The sequence below is a fragment of the Natrix helvetica genome, assembly GCF_964273705.1.
Source record: "Natrix helvetica genome assembly, chromosome: 5".
In the NCBI taxonomy this organism is placed as follows: domain Eukaryota; kingdom Metazoa; phylum Chordata; class Lepidosauria; order Squamata; family Natricidae; genus Natrix; species Natrix helvetica.
The window spans coordinates 91,608,003-91,628,647 of NC_138551.1; positions in this window are offsets into that span (position 1 = coordinate 91,608,003).

Sequence of the window (20,645 nt, forward strand, 5' to 3'; positions counted from 1 at the left end):
TGCCGTCTAGCTAGTTTAGACTCTCAAAAATCTGAAAGCAGGATTTGCAATGACGCAATATCATCAAAACCCAACTGGGCAGAACCAGGTGTCCAATTAAATGCTGCAAGAATTAACCTTTTAGTTTCTTCTCAATTTGGCTCTGGGGTTTCCAAGAATTCCCCATGAAGGTGGCTTTCAAGCTATTTGAGAAACCCTGATGATCTTCAGTGTAAGATAGAGAAACCTTGAAGAATAAATTCAGGCACTTCTGAACTTGTGTGTCTTGGCTTCTGTAAGGTATCAGGAACCTCAGAGGTGATATTCAGCTGGTTTGGACCCGTTCTGGCAAGCTGTTTGTTAAAATTCTGCCCAGTTTGGTGAACCGGCTAATCCCACCACTGACTGGCCCTGCCCCTGCCTGTTTTTTTGGCTCCAAAAAAAAAAGGTTTTTCCCTTTTTCCCACCTTTTTCCCAACCAGTGGTGGGATTAGTCCAAACTGGTCAGAATTGCTGAATCACTTCTCCCATTAAGGGGAGTGGCTGGAGGCGGGGCTAGGTGTGATAAATGATGAGTTGGCCACACCCACCCAGTCACGTGACCACCTGGCCACGACTACCAAGCCAGGGAAACAGTTGTTAAAATATTTAAATCCCATCACTGCAGGAGCTATCTGGTACTGACATGAATTATGGAAAATAGTGACATCCCCCCCCCCCCCCCCCCAATTCTGCAACTTGGTTTCTGGCTGATTTAGGGATTCTTACAATATAATACAGTACAATAGCAGAGTTGGAAGGGACCTTGGAGGTCTTCTAGTCCAATGCCTGGCCTAGGCAGGAAACCTTACACCGTTCCAGACAAATGGCTATCCTACAACTTCTTAAAGACTTACAGTGTTGGAACATTCACAACTTGTGGAGGCAAGCTGTTCCACTGATTCATTATTCTAACTGTCAGGAAATTTCTCCTCAGTTCTAAGTTGCTTCTCTCCTTGATTAGTTTCCACCCATTGCTTCTTGTTCTACCCTCAGGTGCCTTGGAGAATAACTTGACTCCCTCTTCTTTGTGGCAACCCCTGATGGCTCATTTATTATAGATTTTGGATCCTTAAAAAAAATCTAAAACAGTGGAGCATGCAATAATTCTTTGTTCTTTTAACTAAAAACATCGATGGCGACTTGAAACTTTCCAATCGTTTTTTTCATCAGCTGCCTGAGTCCTCACTTTTAGCAACTTTGAAAATTGCTTTTTGGTTGATTTCAATTCTGACCTGGTAATGATGCCTCTGGGGCCTAATTAACGAGGAAATCGCTTTGCAATGGTTTCTCTCTGAAACTCTCCCAGTCACTTTGGTTAACAAATTAACTTTTTGCATTGGGGTAGCGTTCTTGCTGCTGAGAGAACGATGAAGGGGGGTGGGAAGCTAAATTGCTACTTTTTAAAAAGAAAAAAAAACAATTCCTGTTTGCCCTATTGGTCTTTGTGCTTGTATATTAAATTTTGAGAAAGCTGACAAACCATTTTTGGAGGCAGACTTGATAGGGAGGCATTTAGCTCCTGATAAAAACAATAGAACAGCTCAAGCTAAGGTTTTTTCCCTCCCTTTTTAAACTTGTGCCCTTGTTTCATTATTCTGCTATGACCTAGGCCTCAGTAAGAAATATCTACCTCCCCCTCCCATCCCAATTTCTACGGCAAGGGTCTCCAACCCCCTGTCCGGCCCGCAGACCATTTGAAACCAGGCTGCAAAAATGGAGGACGAGAGAGTCCGCGCGAAGCTGCATTTGTGAAAGCAACACACACGCACAGACAAAGCCATCCCCTCTGTCCCGCCCCATTACCGCTGCCACCTCCAGTCCGCTGAGCCAGAAAGAGCTGGAGACCGATGTTCTAGAGCAGTGTTGGTGAACCCTTTCGGCACCGAATGGCAAAACGGGTGTGCGTGTGCAGCTGGAAAGATGTCTGGTCTCCAGCACAAGCATGCACTCCGACAGCCTGGTCTTCCGGTTTCTGGCGTGCATGCCAGAGCTGGCTGGTCACCATGTGTGCGCCAGAAACTGGAAGGCGGATGCTCTTCTTTTTTTTTTCATTTTTTTTTTCCAAAAAGTTTTATTGGGTTTTTTTAAAACATTTATAAGGAAAAGGGTAAGTGGAATGGTTACAAATTTTGGCAGTTGCAAGTGTGGCAGACGCCCCCTCCCTCCAAACTCATAGGATACATCTAAATATAAAACATTAATACATAATCATAAAAAATCAGCATATTAATTCTAGAAAAAATAGTTTTCAATCAGTTCATATAGTTATGGTATATGGTCTAGATATAATTTCATTATTACTTTCGGTCTGTTTATAACATTGTGTTTTTCTTATTCATTTTTGTGATCTGAGCTTTCTTGGTATTGCCCCTTCACCCCCCGCTGGCAGAGCTCCGGCCCCTCCCGTGTCCTGTGTGACCATTGTAGTGTCTTCTGTTTTTTCTAGGTTCGCTTTATTTTTTTCCATAAAGGCCTGTGCCTCTATGGGTGTATTGATTCTGATTCTTGTCTCCTCCCAGAATATCAGCATACCTTCAGGCATCAACCATCTAAACCACACCCCCTTCTGGTATAATTTATTCGCCAATTGCGAATAGTTTTTCCTTTTCTCCCTAATTTTTTTTGGGATCTGCTTCAGAATGGTTATCTCCCTGTCATAATATGTCAATGTTTGCCCCCTTTGTACACCCAGAATTTCATCTCTTGTGCTTTTCCTAAGAAATTTAATATGAACCTCCCTGGGTACATTGTGTGTTCTGGCATATGCTGAGTTCACTCTATAGACCAGATCTATCTCCCATTCCATCTGCTGCTTATCTTTGTGTATGTATTCAGCTAAGATAGTAGTCATAATGTCCCTTATATTTTCCCCATCTGCTTCTATTACATTTTGAAATCTAAGATAAAAGGACATTCTCTCAAACTCTGTTTTCATTTGCTGGATATCAAGTTCTTTGTTTCCCTTCTGTAAAGCCTCTACCCCCCCTCTCACCTCCACCACCCCACCCTCCACAAGGTCCAGTCTCTGTGAGTTCTTATAAATTTGGACTTGATTGTCTTTAATTTCTTCCTTCATTTCTTTTAATTGTTTCTTAATTTCTTCCTGGCCCTGTATGAGTTGCTGGAGCATTTGTTGCAGATCCATCTCTGTACTCTTAGGTTGCATCATTTCTGTAATCTTTGACTGTGTGGCAGGACTGGATGTTGCAGATGTCGGTGCAGAGGTAGCAAAGCCAGGTTTTCCAGGGGGTGGTCTTTTTGGAGACATGGTTTATAAAACAAAGAGATCAGTCAGTGTAGAGACTGGGCAGCTGGAGAAGTAGAGCAGGCAGATGAGTCCAGAAGGCAGAGAGTCCAAACAGGTGGGAGTTTCTTTAGTCAATCTAGCAATAGATGAAAGTTTTTTCTCCAAAGAGTTCAGGAAATAACAATCCACAAGAGATTCCTCTGGGTGACACGGAGACAAAGACCGGAAGCCTGAATTTTAAAGGTGGAGTCAGGTTTCACAGTTCATGAAGACAACGGAAGTGTGCCATCTTGCCCTGCCAGCTTTGGGCTCAGAGGCATAGGAAAAATTTTAAAAGTTCAAAAAGTTCTCAGGTCATCAATAAGTTCTGGAACTAAGTCCCATGAAAAACACTTTTACTGGGGTGAGGCATCATTAGTTGGCTCTCCCCCCTCCTCCTTCCCCTGGGGGCGAGAGCAGAATTTTTACAAGCCGCTTGTCCAAGTGGGGGGGGGGGGAATCCCCCTCCCCTCTAGCCGCTCCTCCAAGAGTAAATCCGAAAGATTAACTTTTAAAGTTACTGAAAAGTCCATCAACTCAAAAGTAAGGGGATGAAGAGAGGAAGCATCTTACCGCACAAGGCGGATGCTCTTCTGGTTTCCGGTGCTCCTGCGCTTGTGAAAATCAGCTGGAACCTGGAAGTGCAACAGTGATGGCTCGCATGTTCAGAGAAATGGTTCTGCGTTCCACTTACTGGACGTGTGCCATAGGTTCGCCATCACGGTTGTAGAGTGATTTTGATCAAACAGACTTGTAACAAGTGAGAGATAGTTTGGTCTAGTGGTTAGGACTCCCGGCTAGAAACCTGGAGACTGATTTCTGATCTTAACTTTAGGGTCAGCCCATGACAGGCTCTGGTGACAAGCCAGCCAAGGAATTCCTACTGCAACCAAGAGATCAAATTTCGTTGATCCAAACACACACACTCAGTGAGCCTTTAAGAAAAACAATAGGAAGAAAAGTCTTGTAACGCATTATTTCCAGTACCTAGAACCGGGATGGCGAACCTATGGCACGCGTGCCACAGGTGGCACGCGGAGCCATTTGTCAGGGCACGCGAGGCGTTGCTCTGTCAGCTGGCCAGCGCACATGCGCCCGCTGGCCAGCTGAGTTCAGCCTTTTTTAAAGACATTTTTCACACTCCCCAGGCTCCAGAGGCTTTATAGGAGTCTGGGGAGGGTGAAAAGACCCTCCCCCCCCGAGACCCTCCGGAGGCTTCAGGAGCTTCCCTGAAGCCTCCGGAGCGCAAAAAAACAGCCCTATGGGCAAACCGGAAGTTCAGGAACGGACTTCCGGTTTGCTCGTAGGGTCGGATTAAGCCCTCTGGACGCTTCAGGGACCTTCAGGAGGCTTCCCTGAAGCCTCTGGAGAGCAAAAAACGACTCTACGAGCAAACTCCTGAAGGTCCCTGAAGCCTTCGGAGGGCTTCCGGGGTTGGGGGGGAGGCTGTTTTCGCCCTCCCCAGGCTCCTATAAAGCCTCTGGAACCTGGGGAGGGCGAAAAAAGCATGCAAAAATGGGGGGGCGGCTCATGCGTGCATGCACACTGGGGGGTATTGCAGATCGCATTATGGGTGCGGCATGCCCGCGCACGACCCCCCTGCGCTCCCTCCCCTTACGGCATGCAAGCCAAAAAAGGTTTGCTATCGCTGACCTGGAACATTGAATAACAGCAGTACAGGTTAATATTTCATCTAGATTACTAAACACAATAAAATGTACTTGTGAAAAAGTTCTATGTTCAAATACCAATGTCTAGGCCCGTGATGGCGAACCTATGGCACGTATGCCACAGTTGGCACATGGAGCCATTTCTTAGGGCACGCGAGGGGTTGCCCTGTCAGCTCCAGCGTGCATGCGTGCGCTATCCAGCTGATTTCAGCCTTCATTTTTGACCATTTTTCACCCTCTGGAGGCTTCAGGAAAGCTTGCTGAAGCTTCCGGAGAGCGAAAAACAGCCCAACACACAAACTGGAAGTCAGAAAATGAGCCATTTTCCTCCTACCAAGGGCCTCGGGGCAGGGGGAGGCTATTTCTGCCCTCCCCAGGCTCCTAGAAGGCCTCTGGAGCTTGGGGAGGGCGAAAAACCTACTGGACCCACTGGAAGTCAGAAAATGGGCTGTTTCCAGCCTCCGGAGGACCTCATAAGGGCAGGGGAGGCCGTTTTCACCCTTCCCAGGCTCCAAGAAAGTCGTGCACGGGACAGCGGGGTGGGGTGGGGGTGTCATGTGCACATACGCAGGGGGTAACATGCGGGGGGGCATTAAGTTATGGGGGTGGGCACTCGCTTTTGGCACCAGAGCCGAGAACGGTTCGTCATCACTGGTCTAGGCCATCTCACCATTGAGCCACAGCTTCATTTAGATTAAAATAATAATAATAATCAGATACCGGATAAATGTCCTCCGCTTACAATTGAGGCAGTACATGATGTCTGTTTCTCCAAAAAAAGCACGCATAAGCACCAGCCTTTTATAACCTTTTTTTTAAAAAAAGAACACTTGCAAGCTTCATGCCACGAGGATACGACGGGGAACCCCTTTTCCTATGCGAGCTGAAGCAGTTGTATTGATGAATCGAAGGCTTTTAATATTATGCTTACGGCGCCCTGAGTACACCTTCCCATCTCCTGCTGACCTGGTTCCATCCATCATCAAGACAGGTTGCAACAGTAATTATGCTGCTTTCTGCTTTCTTTCCAAGGCCTGGCCTCCAGATGACCGTATATGGTTGCTTTCCCTGTTTGACTATTTCTTTTAAACTCAATTGCCTTTGTTTAAACCATTACCTTTAGAGGAGGCGTAGGAAGAAAAATCCAGGTCCAGTTCCAAGACGGGAATAAAATGGAGGCTGATTGGAAAGAAAGAACATACAGTTAGAAGGATTTAAATTATTTAAAATAAATAGACCAAATAAAAGAGGAGGTGGAGTTGCACTATATATAAGAAATAATTACCTCTCTACAGAAATAGAGCGCAACAATGATGAGAACTATCTTGAATGCATTTGGGTCAATATTAAAGGTTGGGGGGGAAATGACATTGCCATAGGTCTATACTACGGGTCACCCAACAAAGCAGAGGAAGTAGATGAACTTTTTGCTAGTCAGCTAACTAAGGTATGTAGGAAGCACACCACAATAGTAGTGGGGGATTTTAACTACCCTGACATCAACTGGGAAACAAACTCTGCACCAAGTGGAAGATCCAATAGGTTCCTAACAAACCTAGCAGACATTCTCTAGGAGGGTGGGTGGGTGCTGACTTTCTACAGAGGCGCCCTTGAAAACAAAGACTGTCGGTATTTCTCTCACTGATCTCAGTAAACCTCCTTGCTGGTTTTCGTATTTTCATACATGGGGTGCTTTCCCCCTCCTCCCGCCCCCGTCTGCCAGAAATGACACAGCTTTTTCAAGCCAGCATGTTGTAGAAATGTCTGCCGAGATGTTTCAAGGACTGGAGGGGAAGACATCACTAACCTGTTTTCCAGTTGAACTTCTTTGTGTGTGTCTTTGTGTGTGTGTGTGTTTGTTTGATCAACCTGAAGCCACGACAAATCCATGGAGCTTGTGATGCTAACGCACTAACCAGAGAAGAAATGGCATATCTCTGCAAAGACAAATGGCTTTCCCGTTTTGCTCAGCTGTTCCCGACTTCTTAAAAGCAGCACAATTCCTAGCTCAGCGGTATTTCTGACACAGGTAATGTGAAGGAATCTCAGCTCTGAAGGACAACACCCCTTCCATTCTGAAACCAGATTCCCCTCCCCCCTTTTTTGGGACTAATGGAAAAAGAATGGGAGAAAAAAAATGGAACTTTGTTACTAAATAAGTTGACAGCAGCAAGACTATTGTATGGGCAAAAGTGGAAAGACGGTTTGATGGACGAATGGGCGCAGAATGGGGCACTTTGTGAACACTGGTGTGTGGTACCAGAATAACTGAAACAGAATAACAGAGTTGGAAGGGACCTTGTAGGTCATCTATTCCAACCCCCTGCCTAAGCAGGAGACCCTACACCATTTCTGACAGATGGTAGTCCAGTCTCTTCTTGAAAGCTTCCAGGGATGAAACTCCCACCGTCATTTCGCTGCCCTGAGTTGTTTACAAAACAATAAAGAGATGATACACTGTATTTTTCGGTGTATAAAACGCACTCCCCCCCCTAAAAAAGTGGGTGAAAATGTCTGTGCATCTTATAGAGTGAATGGCCAAAGCCCTTACCACCCGCCGCTCCTCACCCTCTGCCTCCCAGCAATTTGTCTCCTTACAAACAGCCTGGTCATCTTCAGCACAGCATGGATTAGCATGAGCAGCTGATTGGCAGTAGGATCTGCCTCCCGGAATCAACTGTTTCAGGCTGCAGGGCTCGCCGCTACCCATCACTGTCCATCTCTGCCTCCATGTGTCCTGTTTTTGGCCTCTGCATGCACCATTTTTGGCCTTCGCACATCCTGTTTTGATCTGCTCCAGGCAGCAGGGATAAGCGACGATGATGGGTGCCTGGAATGGGCTGAAAACAGGATGTGCTGAGGTCAAAAATGGGAAACATGGAGGTGTAGATAGGTGGCAGCGGCAATGGGCAGTGACGGCAACGATGGATGGTGGCGATCCCTGCAGCCTGGAACAGCTGATCGACGGTATTCTGGGAGGCCAATCAGCTGCTCGTGCTACATCAGGCTGTGCTGAAGCTGACCAGCATGTTTGCTGTTTGCTGCAAGGAGGCAAATTGCTGGGAGACAGAGGCGGTTGTTTTTTTTTTTTTTGTTTTGCTTTCCTCCCCAAAAGCTAGATGCATCTTAGAGTCTGGAGCATCTTATAGTCTGAAAAATAAAGCAAGTAAATAAGTAAGTAAATTAAATGCATAAATGTGAATCATATGCATACATTTAATTAATAAGGGAGAGACTCAAGCATTGATCAGCTGCGAGTGTTGTACTGGATTTTGGTCCATATTTATTATTATTACACTTCTTTAAGGTGTATCCATTAAAGAGGAAACACTCGTCAGTTCTAGCCTGGTAAAATGGGGCAAAACTCAATTAACCAAGGTTTCATTTAACAACAGAAATCTTGGGCTGCACTGTGGTTGCAAGTTGAAAACTGCCTGTATACCTTGTGCCCTAATAATTTTAATTATAAGGGGCTGCCACAAAGAAGAGGGAGTCAAGCTATTATCCAAAACACCTGAGGGCAGGACAAGAAGCAATGGGTGGGAACTAATCAAGGAGAGAAGCAACTTAGAATTTAGGAGGAATTTCCTGACAATTAGAACAATTAATCAGCGGAGCAACTTGCCTCCAGAAGTTGTGAATGCTCCAACACTGGAAGTCTTTAAGAAGATGTTGGATAGCCATTTGCCTGAAGTGGTGTAGGGTTTCCTCCCTAGGCAGGGAATTGGACTAAAAGACCTCCAAGGTTCCATCCAACTCTGTTATTCTATATAATGAGCATCTCCGTTTTGATTTCAAAGCATGTAAACCAAACGTTTGTCCAGGAGAGGGCGATACAATCCCACAACTGAACTTCCGAAACTCCCAGCGGAAAGACAAATGTTTGTTTGGAACGTTTTGCTGGAAGGATATACAAAAGGGTAACAGAATCCACTAATCCAGGATGAAATATTGCTAGTCTTCCTTCCCCCACCCCCCCAAAATCCCCTGTTTTGTTCATGAATGCATGCAACACACACACACACACACACACACACACACACACACACACACACACACACACACCCTGCTGAAGATTGCTGGGCATTTGCTTTGCATTCTGGTTTACAGAATGTTTACTTTATACATGAAGTACTGTACTTGGAAGCAGAGGTGGGTTGCAAATCCCAGTTTGATCATGCTTGTGTGCGCCAGTGGTGGGATACAACTGGTACGCCCCAGTACGGGCATACCAGTGCCTGCTGGGAGCACCAAGTACCATTTCGGTAAAGTGCTCCAGAGGGCCCGCCTGCCCACTCTCCTTACCTCTATTTGAGCCGATGGGGGCATTTGCGTATGCGCATGGGACCTACGGCACCTGTGCGATGCTCCACCGAGTAGCTGGAGCGTTGCGGATGGTGGGTACACATGTGCCTGCTGCATTAATGCATGTGATGGATGCCCGGCCCCACTGCAGTGTACCGGTTGCAATGGGAGCCAGAACCCACCACTGGTGTGCACATGCACACATGACACTTTTGTGCATGCGCAGAAGTGTCTATGTGGGAGGGCGCAGCCTCCCACCACTGCTACTACCAGTTCACCTGATCTGGGCTGAACCAGGAGCAACCCACCTCTGCTTGGAAGCCATTTGGAGATATGGGAGTGCTATTAAGAAAGCTGATGCTATCCTTCAAGGATAGACTAGATTAGACTGGACTAGACTAGACTAGACTAGACTAGATTAGCCTAGCCTAGCCTAGCCTAGCCTAGAATTCTTTATTGGCCAAGTGTGATTTTACACAGAAGGAATTTGTCTTTGGTGCATATGATCTCAGTCTACATAAAAAGAAAAAAAATACATTTATCAAGAATTGTAAGATACAACACTTAGAAATAGTCATAGATTACTAAATAAGCAATCAAATCATGCTAGGAAACAAATAAAACAGTATAAATTGTAGAGATACAAGCGACAAGGTTATAGTCATAAGTGGGAAGAAATAGGTACTAGGAAGGAAGAGAAGAATAATAGTAATACAGTTTTAGTAAATAGTTTGACACTTGTGGGGATTAGTTGGTTAGCAGAGTGATGGCATTCAGGAAAAAATTAACCTTCATTAAAATCAGTTCTAGAACTTGCTATTGGGTTTTTAGGCAGAATACGTTGCTTTTTTGAGTTAGAGATTTAAAGGTAAAGGTAAAGGTTTCCCCACACATATTTGCTAGTTGTTCCGGACTCTAGGGGGCGGTGCTCATCTTCGTTTCAAAGCTGAAAAGCCAGCACTGTCCAAAGACGTCTCCATGGTCATGTGGCCGGCATGACTGAACACCAAAGGCTCTGGAACGCTGTTACCTTCCCACCAAAGGTGGTTCCTATTTTTTCTACTTGGATTTTTTACATGCTTACGAACTGCTAGGTTGGCAGAAACTGGGACAAGTAACGGGAGCTCACTCCGTTATGCGGCGCTAGGGATTCAAACCGCTGAACTGCCGACCTTTCTGATTGACAAGCTCAGCATCTTAACTGTGTCCTTGACTTTCGACTGCAATTGAGGCCAACATTTCTGCTGCTGAGCGAAACATTTGTTAAGTGAGTTTGGCCCATTGATACGACTTTTTTTTGTGTGTGTGCCATGGTTGCTAAACGAATCGCTGAAGTTGTTAAAGTTAGTCACCCGGTTGGGAAGTGACTCTGGCTTCCCCGTTGACTTGGCCTGTCAGAAGGTCGCAGAAAGTGATTACGTGGCCACGGCGGTCATAAATATGAGTCAGTTCCCAAGCATCTGAATTTTGATCACGTCACCATGGGGATACTGCAATGGTCTGTAGGAAGTTAGCACCCACCCATTTCCTAGAAGAATGAAATATTCTAGGAAATATTACAAAGGCAGAATATTATGTTTCCCTTGGACTAAATAACCTCCAGGTCCCTTTCAGCCCTGGATTATCTTCTGAAGCTGCTTCTAGTCCTTCCTTCCTCTCCTTTTTTTCTCCCTTCCTCCCTCCTTTTTCTTTCCTTCCTTCCTTCCTTCCTTCCTTCCTTCCTTCCTTCCTTCCTTCCTTCCTTCCTTCCCTTCCCTTCCCTTCCCTTCCCTTCCCTTCCCTTCCCTTAATAATAATAATAATAATAATAATAATAATAATAATAATAATAATAATAATAATAATAATAATAAAAAATAATATTTATTTCTTAGCCGCACCCTCTCCCGAAGGACTCGGGGCGGCGTACAACAAAACATAGGAAATAAATATATCGACATACATATAACAAAACATATACCAAGACATATATACGACATATACAAGGAGGAGGTGAACTGATAGATAAAAACAAGTAAAAACACAATGTTTAAAAACCCCTAAATAAATTGAATGCAATTAAAATACCCCAAATAAAAAACCCGTCAGGAGCGATATAGTTGGATCAAAGTTGAGCCAGGCCAGCAACTTGAAAAAGGTGGGTCTTGAGCTTTACACGAAAGGAGCAGAGGTCAGAGGTATTCCTAATATCCGGGGGGAGGTCATTCCACAGGGCTGGGCCCGCCACAGAGAAGGCTCTACTCCTAGGCGCCGCCCCTCGACACTGTCTGGTGGACGGCACCTGGAGGAGGCCCTCTCTGTGCGAGCGGATTGGTCGCAGGGATGTATGGGGCAGAATACGATCCCGCAAGTAACTAGGTCCTAAGCCATGGAGCGCTTTAAAGATTGTTATCAAAACCTTGAAACGCACCCGATAGACCACAGGAAGCCAGTGCAGCTCGCGCAGGAATGGTGTCACATGGGAGTACCTAGTACTCCCCATAATTACCCGCGCGGCTGCGTTCTGGACCAACTGTAGCCTCCGGGTGCATTTCAAGGGAAGCCCCATGTAGAGAGCGTTACAGTAGTCCAAGCGAGACGTCACCAGCGCATGAGTGACTGTGCGTAAGGCGTCCCGGTCCAGTAGGGGGCGCAATTGGCGCACCAGGCGAACCTGGTGGAACGCCCCCCTTGCCACGGCTGTCACATGATCATCCATGGACAGCCGGGCATCCAGGAGGACGCCCAAATTGCGCGCCCGCTCCACGGGGGCAAGTTGAATGCCCCCGATGGCCAATGATGGAATTAATTGGCTGAACCGGGGAGCCGGTACCCACAGCCACTCCGTCTTGGAGGGGTTGAGTTTGAGTCGGTTGTCATCCATCCAGATCCGTACGGCTTCCACACACCGGGACATCACTTCGATGGCCTCGTTGGGGTGGTTCGGGGTGGAAAAGTACAGCTGAGTATCATCAGCGTACAGATGGTATCCCACCCCGAAACCACGGATGATCTCACCCAGCGGCTTCATATATGTGTTGAACAGGAGTGGAGGGAGGACCGACCCCTGTGGCACCCCACAAGTAAGGGGGCGTAGGGTCGACCTCTCCTCCCCTGCCAACACACGCTGCGTCCAGCCAGAAAGGTAGGAGCCGAACCACCGCAAAACGGTGCCCCGGACCCCCAACCCCTCCAGCCGGCGCAGCAGGATACCATGGTCGATGGTATCAAAAGCCGCCGAGAGGTCTAATAGGACCAGGATAGAGGAACAACCTCTATCTCTGGCCCTCCAGAGATCATCCACCAACGCGACCAAGGCCGTCTCCGTGCTGTGACCGGGGCGGAAGCCGGACTGGCGCGGGTCTAGATAATCATTTTCCTCCAGATGCCGTGGAAACTGGTAGGCCACCACACTCTCTACAACCTTCGCCAAAAAGGGAAGGTTGGAGACAGGACGATAATTGGCCAGCTCCAAAGGATCCAGGGAAGGCTTCTTGAGCAAGGGTCTCACCACCGCCTCTTTCAAGGCGGCCGGGAGAGACCCCTCGCTCAGCGAGGCGTTCACTAGGTCCAGGAGCCAGTCTCGTGTAACCTCCCAGGATGCCAGTACAAGCCAGGAGGGGCACGGGTCCAATAAACATGTGGTGGGTCGCAGTCGTCCACGCATTCTGTCCAAATCCTCGATGGCAACCAAGTCAAACTCCTCCCAGGTCGATTCCTCAAGACTCGCCACGGACGTCTCCATTGGACCACTAACAGGGACCCAATCCTTCCGAATTTGAGCGATTTTATCCTGCAGATATTTCCCAAATTCCTCTGGTCTGCCCTGTAGAGGGGCCTCCCGCGGCCTCTGAAACAAGAGGGAGCGGGACACCCGAAACAGGGCGGCAGGGCGGTTCTCTGCGGATGCAATGAGAGTGGCACAATATTGGCGTTTGGCCACTCTCAATGCCACAAGGTACGTCCTTAAATGGGCTCGTGCCTGTGTTCGATCAAGTTCGGAACGAGAGGATCTCCAACGACTCTCTAGACGTCTCTTGCGGCATTTCATCACCCTCAGCTCCTCGGTAAACCAAGGGGCCAGGGTGGATCGTTGCCGCCGGAGAGGCTGCAAAGGCGCCACCCGGTTCAAGGCCCCGGAAGTCGCATTATTCCACGCGACCACCAGGTCCTCTACCCGGGGGCGGGTCAAGGTTACAGGAGGTGGCCCAAGCTCCGTCTGGAACCTATCTGGTTCCATCAGGCGCCTGGGGCGGAACCATCTAGTGCTTTCCGGTTCCGCCTCCCCGCAGCGGGAGGTAGCACCAGGGAAGTCAAGACGAAGGAGTGAGTGATCTGACCATGACAGGGGAGTGATGGTTAAGTCCCCTCCTCCCAGATCACTCAACCACTGGCCAGAGACAAAAACGAGGTCCAGAGTGTGTCCTCCCTCGTGTGTCGGGCCCTGAATCATTTGAGTCAGGTCCATGGCTGTCATGGAAGCCATGAACTCCTGAACCCCCTCTGATGCTTCTCCCATCGATGGCAGGTTAAAATCCCCCATCACTAAAAGTTTGGGGGTCTCAACCGCCACCGATGCGATCAGCGAGGAGTTCAGGCAGGGCCGCTGATGTATAGCGAGGAGCCAGGTATACTATCAGCAGGCCCAACTATCTCCCAGGGCCCCATTTCACAACAAGGGATTCACATCCGGACGTCTGTGGCGCAGTAGACTCCCTCGGCTCTAAGTCCTCCCGAATAATTACTGCCACCCCACCGCCCCTTCCCTGGGCCCGGGGCTGATGAAATGCTCGGTAGCCTGGTGGGCACATTTCCACGAGGGGAAGACCTCCCTCGTGGCCCAACCAGGTCTCCGTTATTCCCGCGAGGTCCGGCTCTCCCTCTAAAATTAGATTGTGAATGAGGGGGGCCTTGTTAACAACGAACCTCGCATTGCATAACAACAGCCTCAGGCCCTGGTCTGTAACTCTTGACCACCTAGACCGCGGGGATTGGTACAAGCGACCGGGTGTAACCAGCAACCACGGTCTCCCAACCGACTATAAGTTCTTAATCTGTCCTCGTATCTGCCCCTCCCTGCGACCGTTGGAATTAAAGAGCCCTGTATAGGAATGATATCCTCCCCCTCCTCCTCCCTTCCGCTCCTTCTGCTCACGACCACACCTGGAGGCCCAGCTCTCACATCGCTCCTGATCTGACCCACCCGCCCCCGCCCCCCCACCCTGGAGCCCCCTAAAAAGGATAGAAAACATTTCATTAAAAACCCCCTAAGTTTGCGCTTCCTCCACCTCTCTGGGTTCACAAACCCGTCATCAAGGTGGGCCCCGGAGGGGGCAAAGGGCCATGCCTGCGAGAGGGGGGATTCCCGCAGCTGGAGCAAGTCCGACCTCGAATACGTAATGGTAAAAAGCTATGACAAAGTCAGGGTGCTGTTGATGTTAAAATCAATAAGCCAGGATCTAATGGGAGGAAAGAAATGTCCACGATCACAACTAGGTGGGAAGATCTTATGTTGGCCAGGTGATCGGTTGGAAGATGGATGGTAAATAAATAGATGGAGGCCTGGGTGCGGTCCATTATGGGCGGAAGAGGGCAGATAGTTTGTAGTAGCTAGTTGTTATAAAATTCCCTCCCCTCCCCTCCCTCCCTCCCTCCCTCCCTCCCTCCCTCCCTCCCTCCCTCCCTCCCTCCCTCCCTCCCTCCCTCCCTCCCTCCCTCCCTCCCTCTCCTCTCTTCTTTCTTTCTTTCTTTCTTTCTTTCTTTCTTTCTTTCTTTCTTTCTTGCTCAGCACATCCCACCCCTTGTTTTTAGCCTAGCAGACCTCAGGGAAGCCTGCTGGGAGCACAAATGGACCCCCCACCCCAGTAAACCTGTAGTAATAAAAATTGCTTTAAAAGTTTTTTTAAAGAGTTCCGAAGATCAGCTGTGCGACGTGGGAACGTCGCATTTTTTTAAAAAAAATTTAAGTATTTTTTACTACTGGTTCTGTGAACCAGTAGCATCTTTTATTACCAGTTCAGGTGAACTGGTCGGAAATGGTAGCATTTCACCACTGGTCGGAACACCTCCGACTACTTTGAATGATTCTAAGCTTGTTTTCCTCAGAAAATGAATATTTTTTCCCTTCCACCTTGCACTGATCATGTTTCCAATAATACAAAGCCCTAAGGGCTGTTTTGAAAGTACTGTTAACTAAATAGCAATAGCAACAGGGCTTAGACTTATATACCACTTCACTGTGCTTTACAGCTCTCTCTAAATGCCTTTTGCCCCCAACAATCTGGATCCTCATTTTACTGACTTCGGAAGGAGGGAAGGCTGAGTCAACCTTGAGCTAGTAAGGATCGAACTTCTGGCAGTGAGGAAAGTTAGCCTGCAATACTGCATTCTAACCACTGGGCCACCACAGCTCTTTATAAATAAATAAATAAATAAAACGAATCTAATGGACAACTTTCTGAAATAAAGGATCAGGATTTACAAGAAATGAAACAGGGTCACTATATAGCAATAGCACTTAGATTTATATACCGCTTCACAGTGCTTTATAGTCCTCTCTAAGTGGTTTACAGAGTCAGCCTATTGTTCCCAACAATGTGGGTCCTCATTTTACCGACCATGGAAGGAGGGAAGCATGGGTGAACCTGGAGCCTGGTGAGATTTGAACTACCGAACTGCAGCTAGCAGTCAACAGAAGCAGCCTGCAGTACTGCACTCTAACCACTGCACCACCTCAGCTCTTTATACTTATACTTATATACTACTTTCCAGACCTCTCTAGGTGGTTTTATAGAGTCAGCCTATTGCCCCCAACAGCCTGTGTCCTCATTTTACCGACTTTGAAAGGATGGAAGGCTGAGTCAACCTTGAGCCCGTATCAAACTGCTGGCAGTGAGCAGAGTCAGCCTGCAATACCGCATTCTAACCACTGGTCCACCATGCAGTGTAGAAACATCTGCAAAAAAATAATAATGTCTGGGATAGTCTGAGAATTCCTGCCTTCCAACATTATAATTCTACGGATCTGTGATTGTTGCATGAACAGAGGGATAGAATCAAGATCATGTAAAGTGTTAGTATCATTTTATAATTAATGCCTTGGTAAAAGCACAGGGACGTGGTGGCTGAGAGGCTAAGATGTTGAGCTTGTCGATCAGAAAGGTTGGCAGTTTGGCGGTTCGAATCTCTAGCGCCGTGTAACGGAGTGAGCTCCCGTTATTTGTTCCAGCTTCTGCCAACCTAACAGTTCCAAAGCATTTAAAAATGAAAATAGAAAAATAGGAACCAGCTTTGCTGGGAAAGTAACTGGGTTCCATGTGTCTTCGGCCACATGACCACAGAGATGTCTTCGGACAGTGCTGGCTCTTCAGCATTGAAACGGAGATGAGCACCGTCCCCTAGAGTCGGGAACGACTAGCACATATGTGCGAGGGGCACCTTTACCTTTACTTTAAAATCACAGTTGGAATACTGCATCCAGGGTTGTTTTTTTTTTACCTCAAACATTTTTTTGGCAGATATTTCTACACTGTGTAGTGGCAGCGCTGTGGTTAGAATGCAGTATTGCAGTCTAAATCACTGCTCATTGCCAGGATTTTGATTCTGACCAGCTCAAGGTTGACTCAGCCTTCCATCCTGTCGAGGTCTGTAAAATGAGGACCCAGATTGTTGGGGGCAAGATGCAAATAATGCCTCTCCGTTGTAAGCCACCCAGAGAGTGCTGCAAAAGTCCTTGGGGGTGGTACATAAGCCTAAATGCTATTGCTATTCAGAGGTGGTATTCAGCAGGTTCTGACCAGTTCTGGAGAACCGGTAGCGGAAATTTTGAGTAGTTCTGAAAACCGGCAAATATCACCTCTCACTGGCCCCATCCCCATCTAGTCTCTGCCTCCCGAGTCCCAGCTGATTGGGAGAAAATGGGGATTTTGCAGTATCCTTCTCCTGCCACGTCCACCAAGCCATGCCCACAGAAGCTGTAGTAATTTTTTTTGAATCCCACTACTATTGATATTGTGGTGCGATGGTGAATGCCATGGACTAGAAACAGAGAAACAGGTAGCCTGCCTTCAGCCATGGAAGCTCGTTGGGAGACTTGAGTAGCCTCTCTCTTTTAGCCCAACATGTATCTTACACTGGTTGCTGTTATTGTAGGGGGAAAAAATTAAGTGGGGAATTTAATGCCACACTGCACTTCTGGAGGAAAGGGATTGTAAATATAAATAAATGGGATTAAAAAACCAGGTCAGCATGAAACTTGTGGTGTATCTCCACAATAATTAGGATTAGGGAACTTCAATAACGTTGTGAAATAGAAGGTCTGCAAACATCTGGGCAAAGATAACAGCTCTGATTTTCAAATTCGGAGCGGTGGGGCTTGAATTTCAATTCTCACCAAGCTGAACATCGAGGGAGTCACATTCCCCCCCCCAACTGGGGGGAGATGCAAATTTCTAGCATCTCTGAATGGAGATTACAAAGCTTAAACTTCACGGAGAGGTGGATTTGGAAAGGGGATTTGTTTACCTTCTGTGCTTTCCTTAAAGGAATAGGAGTGCTTTCTCTTCCACCTTTCTGGGCCTCCATGGCTCCAAACACAGATATGCTCGGCAAAGAAACAAATTCTTGATGTGATAATCAAGCCCTTTGGAGGATGGGGACACGAGTTGGAAGACAGCTTGTTCTGTGGCATCTTGAAAAAACTCACCGCCACTCTTGCTACATGTCTGTGTTTTCCCTCCCCTCACTTTTTCCTGTTTGTATTACTGCTAAAATGACTGTGACATACAGTACATCTTGTGAAGCCTTAAAGCATTTCTTTTCCCCCTCCCATTGATGGTGAACCTATGGCACGCATGCCACAGGTGGCACGCAGAGCTCCCTCTGCGGGCACACCAGCCATCGCCCCAACCCAGCTCCATTGCGCATTCACATGTGCGTCTCCCGCTGGCCAGCTGGTCTTCAGGTCTCTGCCACACATGCGCAGGGCATCCCCAGGCACATGCAAGGGGCTCATGTGCACATGTGCAGGAGGGCAGGGCACATGTACGGTGGGGAATTCGCATTGCATTTTGGGGCCTCATGTGGCACCCCCGCGCCACATTTAGGCTTCCAGATTGGTGCAAGAGGCTTTCCAGGCCCAAAGCAGGGCTTTGGAGGGGGCGCGTGATGCCTCCTTAAACCTCTTTTGATTTCTAGGTTGGTGCAGGAGGACTTCCAAATGGGGTGCAGGAGGGGCACTTACGCCTCTCCCGTGTCCTGTTTTGGCTTCCAGGTTGGTGCAGGTCTTCCAGGCCCGAAACGAGGTGCATGGTGCCATGCGAGCCCCCCTCCATCTTTTGGGCCTGGAAAGCCTCCTGCACCAACCTGGAATCCAAAAATGTGCCAGGGGGTAGGTGGGTGGGTGGGACATATGCCGGGCAGGGATTTGCATTGCATTTTGGAGTCACAGATGCACATTTGCGTGTGCATGTGCTTTGGGCACTGTGCACCCAAAATGTTAACCATCACTGGTAAAGATTATCAGAAGCTAGAAGAAGAAAAGAAGAGTCCTTGGAGGTCTTCTAGTCCAACCGCCTATGCCTATGGCAGGAAATTCAACTCTTTCCAGAAAAAGAGCTGCCCAATATCTTCTTGTAAACCTCTAGTGGTGCAGGACCCACAACTTCTGGAGGCAAGATGTTCCACTGAGTAATTGTTCTCGCGGTCAGGAAATTCCTCCTTAGTTCCAGTTGGTTCTCTTTCTCAGGTGCTTTGGAGTCTAGATTGATCCTGTCTTCTCTTTGACAGCTCCTCAAATATTGGAAGACTACTATGATGTCACCCCTAGTCCTTCTCTTCATGAAACTAGATGTTCCCAGTTCTCTTCATTAAAGTAGACTTCCCTGCATTCATTGTACAGTTTACTCTCTAGTCCCAGGGTGGAGTAACTGCTGAGTAGCCTTCAATATACCAGTGATTCTGGCAATAACTCGAAGGCCCAAAGAAACATATTTATACCTAGATTTAAAAAGGAGGGATGCTTTTTAAGAACAAGAAAAAGAGAAGAATGGAAATCTTTCCTTCTAGTTGGGGGATATTATGGGTCTCCTCCTCACTTTGAGACAGACCATGATTCTACTCCCACCTCACTGGAGATTAACATATTAACAGAGTTGGAAGGGACCTGGTAGGTCATCTAGTTCAACCCTCCACCCAAACAGGAGACCGTACATTATTTCTGACAGATATCAGCCCAGTCTCTTCTTGAAAGCTTCCAATGATGAAGCTCCCACAACGTCTGAAGGCAACTTCTGTTCCATTGGTTGATTGTTCTCACTGTCAGAAAAATCCTCCTTATTTCCAGGTTGAATCTCTCCTTCAGTTTCCATCCATTATTCCTTGTCTGGTCTTCGTGTGCTTTGGAGAATAACTTGACCCCTTCTTCTCTGTGGCAGCCCCTCAAATATTGGAAGACTGCTATCATGTCTTCCCTGGTCCTTCTCTTCACTAGACTAGCCATGCCCAGTTCCTATAACCGTTCTTTGTATGTTTTAGCTTCCAGTCCCCTAATCATCCTGGTTGCTCTTCTCTACACTCTTTCCAGAGTCTTTAACATCATTCTATAGTGTGGTGACCAAAACTGGATGCAATATTCTAGGTGTGGCCTTGCTACTGTCAACAGCAAAATTTCAAAGATGTTCTTCTCCTGTATAAAATAATTGTTTGTTATGAAGACATGGCTTTGTTGATGTATTTCTGGACCGTTTCAGCAAAATCACGGAAGCAGAGCTAACTTTATTTCTTAGTATTGGAAAGGCAAGCTTAGCCTGTGGAGAAATGAACACCAGGGAAAGAGGAGCAAATGAAAAGAATATGGTTGTAGCAATTAGTTCCTTCTATTTTGAGGATAAGGTAAAGGTAAAGGTTCCCCTCGCACATATGTGCTAGCCATTCCCAACTCTAGGGGGCAGTGCTCACCTCTGTTTTTAAGCCGAAGAGCCAGCGCTGTCCAAAGACGTCTCCGTGGTCATGTGGCCAGCATGATGGTGAAGGCGCACGCAGCACCGTTACCTCCCCATCAAAGGTGGGCCCTATTTTTCTACTTGAATTTTTACATGTTTTCGAACTGCTAGGTTGGCAGAAGCTGGGACAAGTAACGGGAGCTCACTCTGTTACGGGGTGCTAGGGATTCGAACCACTGAACTGCCAATCTTTCTGATAGACAAGCTCAGCGTCTTAGCCACTGATCTACCGTGTCCCTATTTTGGGGATAAGGACAGCTAAAATATCGAAGAAGGATGGACAAGGAAACCAGACCAATCTTATATACACTTGTTTGGAAAGTCCTGAGCGGTCCAGAACATCCAAATGTGTTTTCTTGTGGCATCTATTTTGAAGGCAGATTG